Source organism: Hyaena hyaena, unplaced genomic scaffold, assembly GCF_003009895.1.
Source record: "Hyaena hyaena isolate Hyena2069 unplaced genomic scaffold, ASM300989v1 scaffold_10, whole genome shotgun sequence".
Classification (NCBI taxonomy): Eukaryota; Metazoa; Chordata; class Mammalia; order Carnivora; family Hyaenidae; genus Hyaena; species Hyaena hyaena.
The window spans coordinates 7,473,512-7,482,971 of NW_024080642.1; the positions used below are offsets into that span (position 1 = coordinate 7,473,512).

At 40.4% G+C, this 9,460-nt stretch overlaps 1 pseudogene; it reads right to left on the minus strand.

Moving 5' to 3' along the window:
- Positions 1-312: 312 nt before the first annotated feature.
- Positions 313-886, minus strand: LOC120246591 (annotated as a pseudogene).
- Positions 887-9,460: the final 8,574 nt, after the last annotated feature.

Sequence of the window (9,460 nt, forward strand, 5' to 3'; positions counted from 1 at the left end):
ATTGCTTTGACTTTTGGGGGTCTTTTATGGTGCTATACAAATTTTAGGATTATTTGTGCTAATTTTGTGAAAAACGTTCTTGATTATTTGATAAGGATTGCATTAAATCTGTAGATTGTTTTGGGGAAGTATGGATGTTTTAACAGTATTGGTTCTTCCATTCCACAAGTATAGAATATCTTTCCATTTGTTTGCCTTTTTCAATGTCTTTCTCAATGTTTTATAGTTTTCAGCTCAGCCAATTTTTTTTTAACAGAACAAGACTTTTGATTTTTATCTAACTCAAAAAGCTTCATTTTTAAATTTAGTTTTCTAACTCTGTGCTTAAGCTTTCGACACTTTCACAATGATTTTCTATTTCTCAATAAGGAAACACATTAAAATTTTTTTTATGTTTTATTTATTTCTGAGAGAGAGAGAGAGAGAGAGAGACAACGTGAGCAGGGGCAGGTCAGTGAGAGAAGGAGATACAGAATCTGAAACAGGCTCCAGGCTCTGAGCTGTCAGCACAGAGCCCTACACGGGGCTCAAACCCACGAACCGTGAGATCATGACCTGAGCTGAAGTCGAACGCTTAACTAACTGAGCCACCCAGGCGCCCCGGAAAGCACATTTAATCCTGTCACAAACACACTTAGCACACATGGAACCACCCTAGGCCCTGCTGACTTGTGGTTTGCTTTAGACAAACTCATACAAACTGTAGGTATCACAGCATGAACTCCTCTAAGTCATGAACTCCACACACCACCTGTGGATTTGGGTGCTTTCCCACCCTTCATGGCATAAAGGTAAATGATTCTATTACCAGGGGTTCGTGACGGTCTATTTTGTTAGAGGCTGTATTGTAGGACAGACTATGATGGTATGTCTAATGCTGGACCATTCTGAATGGCTATGGACACCATCCCTGGAAGAGTCACCTTAACCATTTTTAAGTAGACAAATCAATGACATTAAGTACATTCACATTATTGTGAAACCAATCTTGAGAACTCTTTTTACCTTATAAACTGGAACTCTTTAGCCAGTACTGCCCCTTCTTCCTCCCCCAGTCCCTGACGACAACCATTCTACTTTCTATCTCTATGAATTTGACTATTCTAGGTACCTCATATAAGAAGAATCATACAATATTTGTATTTTTGTGACTGATTTATTTTACCTAGCATAATGTCCTCCAGTTTCATTCATGTAGTAGAATGTGTCAGAATGTCCTCCCTTTTAAAAAAATTTTTAATATTTATTTTTGAAATAAAGAGAGAGAGAGAGGAGCAGAGAGAGAGGGAGACACAATCTAAAGCAGGCTCCAGGCTCCAAGCCATCATCAGCACAGGGCACAATGCAGGGCTCAAACTCACAAACCATGAGATCATGACCTGAGCCAAAGTTGGACACTTAACCGACGGAGCCACCCAGGTGCCCCAGAATTTCCTCCCTTTTTAAGGCTCAATAATATTCCAATGTGTGTGTGTGTGTGTGTGTGTACACACCAAATTTTGCTTGTCCATTTATCTGTTGATGGACATTTGGGTTGCTTCCACCTTTCAGCTATTGTGAATAATGCTGCTGTGAACATGGGTGTACAAATATCCCTTTGAGGCCTTGCTTTTAATTCTTCAGGATATATATACTCAGATGTAAAATTGCTGGATCACATGGTAATTCTATTCTTAATATTTTGAGGAACCACCATACTGCTCTGCACCATTTTCTATTCCTACCAATGGTGCATGAGAGTTCCAAGGTCTCTATATCCTTGCCAACACTTATTTTCTGTTTTGAGTTTTTATAACAGTAGCCATTCTAATGGGTGTGAGGTGCTGTTTCACTGTGGTTTTGATTTGCCTTTCCCTAATGATCATGACATTGCATATATTTTTGCTCTTTGGCCATTTGTATATTTTATCTGGACAAATGTCTGTTCAAGCCTTTGCTTGTTTTTAAACTGGATTGTTTTGTTATTGTTGTTGTTGCTGCTGAGTGCATGGTTTTTGCATTCTTTTACTTCTGTCCATTCTGTATCTTTATATTTAAGATGTGCCTATTGTAAGAAGTATAAGCTTTTTAAAAAATCTAGTTTGAGGGGCGCCTGGCTGGCTCAGTTGAAAGAGCATGTGACTCTTGATCTTGAGGTCATGAGTTCAAGCCCCACACTGAGTATAGGTATTACTTAAAAATAATTAAAATTTTTTAGGGGTACCTGGGTGGCTCAGTCGGTTGAGTGTCCGACTTTGGCTCAGGTCATGATCTCAAGGTTCAGGAGTCTGAGACCCACATTGGGCTCAATGCTGTCAGCCTGTCAGCACAGAGCCTGCTTCAGAGCCTCTGTCCCCCTCTCTCTGCCCCTCCTCCACTTGCACTCTCCCAAAAAATAAATAAAAAATGAAAAAATTAATAAAATTTTTTAAAATCTAGTTTGAGAGGGGCACCTCCGTCGATAAAGCATCAGACTTCGGCTCAGGTCATGATCTCATGATTCATGGGTTCAGCGTCAGGTTCTGTGCTGACAGCTCAGAGCCTGGAGCTTGCTTTGGATCTGTCTCCCTCTCTCTCTGCCCCTCCCCCACTCACGCTCTGTCTCTCAAAAATGAATAAATGATAAAAAAGATTTTTTAAAATCTAGTTTGAAAATATCTTTTTTTAATTTGAATATTTAACCTAATTATAATTACTAATTATTATATATTGCTGCATTACAAATTATCCCAAAACTTAATGGCTTAGACCACAATAAACATTTCTTGTTCCACACAGTTTCTGTGGGTCAAGAATTCTCAAGAGGTTTCAGTCAAGATATCAGTGAAGGCTACAATCATCTAAAGACTTGACTAGAACTAAAGTTCTAGTGATATCTCAGTCACATGGTTGTTGGCAGGAGGCCTCAGTTCCTTGCCAGATAGACCTTTCCAGGGGACTGTTTGAGTGTCCTCACAACGTGGCAGCTGGCTTCTCCCAGAATGAATCACTCAAGAGAGTAAGCAAGGAAAAGTGTGTAGTCTTTCATGATCTGCTCTCAGAAGTCACTGTCACCTCCACTTATATATATTAATTAGAAGCAAGTCACTAAGTCACTTAAGGCAAAGGAAATTAGGCTCCACCTTTTGAAAGGAGAAACAAAGAGTTTGTTGATATATCTGAAAACCACTGCCATCCCTCTGGTCAATTATTTACATTTCTCATATATGCAAAAAACATTTACTCTTCTATGGCCCCCCAAAGTCTCAACCTGTTACAGCATCAGTCCCAGGTCGAGAATGTCATCATTTAAATAAGATCCAGTGCACATAAAGCTCCTTGGGTCTGGTTTTTCAGGTATAGCTCTTCTCCATTGGAAAGCCTGTGAAGTAAAGCGATAGGTCCCCTGTACACGCGACATACAGCAGCAGAGGTTAATTGCCACAGACCCTCCCATTCAAAAATGGGGAAACAGGAAGCACACAGGTGTCGATGGACCATAGAAATTCTGAAATTCAGCTGGGCACAAGCTGGTAGCTCCTTGATTAGGACTTAAGGTCTCAGAATGATCCTGCATGACTCTTGGCTCCACTAAACTCTTGTTTCTGCCATCAAAATCATCCTTCTTCATCCATGAAAGATAGGGTGTATTTGTAACAGAATAGTTTTTTCCCCTTTCTTGCTGCTAGTAGATTTGGGGGGGTGCCCACAGGCCTCTTTTCATTTTATGTGCTCTTAGTCCCTTTCAGTCCAAACTGGCAGTAGTTCCACCAACATAATAAAAATTTTCTGTGGGTCTATTATTGATCTTATTATTATTGGACTTTCACTCCTTTAGATAGAAGCTATATCCATAAGTGTCTTCTAGATAATCTGTACTCTACCTTGGGATTTTGCTGAAACTGTGGAGAAGTAACAGTTATTCTATGAGATTGCTATCAAGACTACACACACACACACACACACACACACACACACAGAGCTGGTCCTCACTCTGCACCGTTCTAACACGCACAAATTTCAGTTACCATGGTTAAATTAAATAATAACAGTGTCCCAACAACATAGTTCTAATTTTATTTGTCACAGTTTATTACCTGTGAGTAATTAATTGTATAAAGTACAAACTTCACTGCTAGTGATTTCGTCCATTAATCACCCTGTGAATAAGGTGCACAGCATGATCAGTGACGAGTCTTGTCACTTCTTTCAAAATCTGTTGGTGACTGGTTATTATATATCTGTTATTTAATTCACTCACAGCCAGCAAAGCCTGTACTTGTGTTTCCTCCTTGTCTCCCAGGGATAAACGCATATGATGTTTTACAAAAATGGAAAAGCAAAAGAGAGAATTGGCCAACTAAGTTGCAAGTGAAGCACAGAAACGAAAACTGAAAATGTTAGTAGTGAAACTGGATGTGATTAGATTTGAAGGTAGTGACAACAAAGCAAAGTTAGAAAGAGACCTAGACCCATACAAAGCTATACTGCGAATCAGATTGAAAAAAGCATGATGAACATGAAAAAAAAAAAAAAAACAGTAAAGGCACTCCAATAGCTTTTAGTTTAAAGTGCACAAGAAACAAGGGCACCTGAGTGGCTCTGTCAGTTAAGCGTCCAATTCTGGGTTATGAAGGTCATGATCTCATGGTTCGTGGGTTTAAGCCCCACATTGGGCTCTGTGCTGGCAGCTCAGAGCCCAGAGCCTTCTTCAGATTCTGTGTCTGCCTCTCTCTCTGCCCCCTACCACTTGCACTCTGTCTCTGTCTCTCAAGAATAAATAAACATTAAAAAAAAACCTGATTCTGTCTCTACCTCTCCCTCTGCCATTCCCCATGTACATGTGCATTTTCTAAATAAATAAATAAATAGCACAAGAAATAGAAAGCCATTTATTTGCACTTTCAAACATGAAGAACATAATTTTTTAAAATCAGTTTGGCTAGTATTCAGGCCAGACCATTGAAGTTAATAGCCACACTGGAAGAAAATGATCATTGCAAAGAGACCGAAGAAAAACCCTCAACTGCTGGTAATGGCTGGTTCTACCATTTCAGAAATCAGCATGAATTGATTAATATTAAATGAAACTGGTGAGACTACTAGTTCTGAAATTTGCACTCAGATTCCAAGGCAGCTACTTGTGACAAAAACATGAAGATGTCCTCGAGGAAATGATGCTGGTAAAAAAGATAGAATGTTAAAGGAGCTCTCAGAGAGATTTCATGACACTGAAAGCTGGGAGCATAGTATTGGAAACAGACCTGAACTTAGAAAGGAACATGGCAGTTCAATAAGCCATAGAAAGACGCTTGCTCTGTAAGTTACATGATTAGAAGAAGGCAAGCATTGTTTTTTACAAAGAAAACATGTTAATTTTTCAATGTTTCTAAATAACTGTGTACTAAATAAATATTAACTTTTCTTTTTTTTTTTCATTTTCCTAATGCACGGTTAACAGTAGTTTTTAATGTTTTGACCAAAATGTTTTTTTTTAACATTTTTTATTTATTTCTAGGAGAGAGAGAGAGAGACAGCGTGAGCAGGGGAGGGTCAGAGAGAGAGGGAGTCACAGACTGAAACAGGCTCCAGGCTCTGAGCTGGCAGTCAGCACAGAGCCCGACACGGGGCTTGAACCCACGAACCGTGAGATCATGACCCAAGCGAAAGTCAGACGCTTAACCGACTAAGCCACCCAGGCGCCCCTTGACCAAAATGTTTAAAGGTTATAGAACAATCCTACTTTTTCTCTCTGACTATTCAGATGACTTTGAATGGTTTCAGCTTGCCCGGTCTTTTTTATAGTCCTGCATTACCATGCAAAGCAAAGACTGCCTGTATATATTTATTACAGAGATTTGACCTTATTTAATTGTTAGCTGGTTAGGGGCGCCTGGGTGGCTTAGTCGGTTAAGCGTCCGACTTTCGCTTAGGTCAGGATCTCGCAGTTCGTGGGTTCAGGCCCCGCGTCGGGCTCTGTGCTGACTGCCGGCTCAGAGCCTGGAGCCTATTTCAGTCTGTGACTCCCTCTCTCTCTGACCCTCCCCTGCTCACGCTGTCTCTCTCTCTCTCTCTCTCCTAGAAATAAATAAAAATATTTAAAAAAAAAATTGTTAGCTGGTTAAGCAGTTTTGGAAAGCTGTTGTCTTCACATCTGATGCAGCTTAAAATCTACAGGGCAGGCATTAGGAAATGAACAATAGGTATAAAGTGGAGGAGAGCAAGAAAAAGCTAGACCTCACAAGTGTGAACTGAGGCGCCTGAGGGCCGACTGAAGCCCACGTCAGTTCTTGTTGTCTCCAGTGCTGATGGTGTGGGTGTGCTGCAGAAGCCAGGGCCCGCTGCACAAGGCTAATCACCCACACCTGGCCCAGGAATCAAGGAAGCTGAAGGAAGATTGAGGGGCAGGCAAAGCAGTTGCACGCATGCCCACTGCCCCATGCTAATGAGATGAGACGGCAGATAATTGGCAACATGTGTCAGCTACAAAATGGCTACTGCTTCACTTCCGCCCTCTGAATCGTCAACAAGAATCTCTCTTGTGGCCCATGCTAATTGAAAACATACTGAAAGGAGAATTCTGGGAAAGGTAATTCGGCCTAGTCAAGCCATCATGCTTAACGCTACACCTTAATGGTTGTGAATACATGCCCTGGAAGTCAGATTTCCCAGGTTTGAATCACAGCTCCTTAACTCAAGCTGTGTGTCCAAGAGAAGAAGTTACTTAGTATTTTTGTGCCTCAGTTTCCTTGTCTGTAAAATGAAAATAGGACTTACCTTAGATTTCTGTGAGGTTTAAATGAGATAGTACATGTGAGCTGTTGATATTATATATCAATATTGATATCATATATTTTATATCAATATATTATCATACAATATCAATATATGTCTATATATAATATTGTTGATATATAATATATCTTGTTGATATGTTATCAACAAGATTTAGCCCATGGGAAAAGCTCAATAAATATCAATTATTATTAGTTATGTGATCATGGGAAAATCATTTAACCTTTTTGACTCTCCAGTGTTGTTGTTTTTTTCATCTGTAAACTGGGGATAGTTTCATTGGCTCATTTCAAAGGCTTCTATTAAGAATCAAATGAAATGACCCATCTTGAAGTCTTATTCAAATGTGAATATTGGTGATGGTGATGATAAGCTCCAGCCTTAGCTCCTTCCAGCCTCAGGGCTGCCCCAGGGACCAACCTTAAGTGAGCTCTTCAGTGATCATTCATTAGAAAAGTGGTTCTTCAAATAGATCATGATAATGTTAAGATGTTGATAATAGGGGAAGCTGGGTGTGGGGAGTATATGGATCTCTTGGAACTATCTTTGCAATTTTTCTTAAAACTGAAAGTACTCAAAATAAAAAAAAAATTTAAAACCCCCAATTTTAATAAATTAAAACAGGGCACTTGGGTGGCTCAGTTGGTTACGGTCTCCAACTCTGAATCTAGGCTCAGGTCTTGATCTCAGGGTCATGGGTCCAAGCCCTACTTACTTAAAAAACATATAAATAAATAAAACTTGAAAAAAGAAAGTGGTTCTCAAACTTTAGCAGGCATCAGAATCCCCTGGAGGCCTTGTTAAACTACACCTCGTTGGGCCCGCTCCCAGAGAGGTGATTCAGTAGGGCTCAGGTGGGGCCAGAGGTTGCATTTCTAATAAGCAATGCTGACTGCTGATCTGAGGATCACACTTTGAGAATCACTGACTCCAGATTTCAACTATATGAGCTTTCCTGAATTTCCCTGGAACAGAGGCTCCCATTCATCTTAACCTGTCATTTCTTGGCTCATTCTGCCCATGACATCACCCAACACTGACTTACTGGGCAAGAAGAAGAAAAGTAATGACCAACTTAGTCACTCAGCAGGACGATTAAACAAGGCCCAGAAAATCCCCTTTACCTTCCTCCCCCTTTTCTCCAACCTCTTCAAAGCTCCAGGCTATTGGAATTTTAAAAAATGATAAATAAAAAATAAGTCAACTATACTTCAATTTAAAACAAGCTCCAGGCCATGGATCAAGCCATGCTTAAACTAATACACATGCATACGTATTTAAATTCATAAATTTCATTATGAAGAAAGTTGTGCTCATGGAGGAGAATTAAGAAAAACTAGAAAGAGGAAAACATTTTTTTAAAAAATATTTTTATTTCTAGGAGACAGAGAGAGAGACAGCGTGAGCAGGGGAGGGTCAGAGAGAGAGGGAGACACAGACTCTGAAACAGGCTCCAGGCTCTGAGCTGGCAGTCAGCACAGAGCCCGATGCGGGGCTCGAACCCACGAACCGCGAGATCATGCCCTAAGCGAAAGTCGGACGCTCAACCGACTAAGCCACCCAGGCGCCCCGAGGAAAACATTTTTTAATTATCCACGGTTTTCCCACCCCTTAAAGATAGCCACTTAATATTTTTGTATATTTACTTTTTGAATTTTATTTCAACTGTATGTTTTGAGGTTTTTTTTTTTTCTTTTTTAAGTGTTTTATTCATTTTTTGAGAGAGAGAAAGAGACTGAGCATGAGGAGGGGAGGGGCAGAGAGAGTGGGAGACACAAAATGAAAAGCAGGCTCCAGGCTCAAACTCAAAAACTGTGAGATCATGACCTGAGCTGAAGTCAGATGCCCAACCAACTGAGCCACCCAGGCACCCTGAGGTTTTTCTTTTGAACATTGTTGTTTTCAAAAAGGACACGCATTTCTGGATACTGCTTTTTCACTTAACATTATATCATAAACATTTTTATATTATTATATAGTATTTGTAAACATTAGGGGCCCCTGGGTGGCAGTGGGTGGAACGGTTATGTGTTCAACTCAGTTCAAGCTCAGGTCATGATCTCGCGGTTGGTGGTGGGATAGAGCCCCATGTGGGACTCTGCACTGGGTGTGGAGCCTACTTGGGAAGCTCTCCCGCTCTCTCTTTCCTTCCCTCTCCCTCTCTTGCCCTTTACCCGTCTCCCCCTCTAGTGCTCTCTCTTTCTCTCTCAAAAAATTTTTTAGAAAAAATTAAATGATTGCATAACTGCAATGTTCACCTCCAGTTTTCTTAATTTTCCACTCTTGTATTTTTAAATAATTCTTTTTCAATGTTTATTCATTTCTGAGAGACAGAGTACAAGCAGAGGTGGAGCAGAGAGAGGGAGACATAGAATCAGAAGCAGGCTCCAGGCTCTGAGCTGTCAGCACAGAGCTCGATGCGAGGTTCGAAGTCACGAACTGTGAGATCATGACCTGAGCCAAAGTCGGCCGCCCAACTGACTGAGCCACCCAGGTGCCCCAATTTTTCACTCTTGTAAAAGGAGGTTCAAACTTCACAGCTATACGAAATCAGGTGAAGAAAAATATAACTTTGTTTTCTTATAACTGAACTAAATTTCCTTCTTAAGTCTCTGTCTCTTGAAACAAAAAACGTAAGTAGGTTACTTCCAGGTAAACTCAGTCATATTCAGAATCTTTCTGCTCCTCTCAGCTCTTTGCCTCTCAA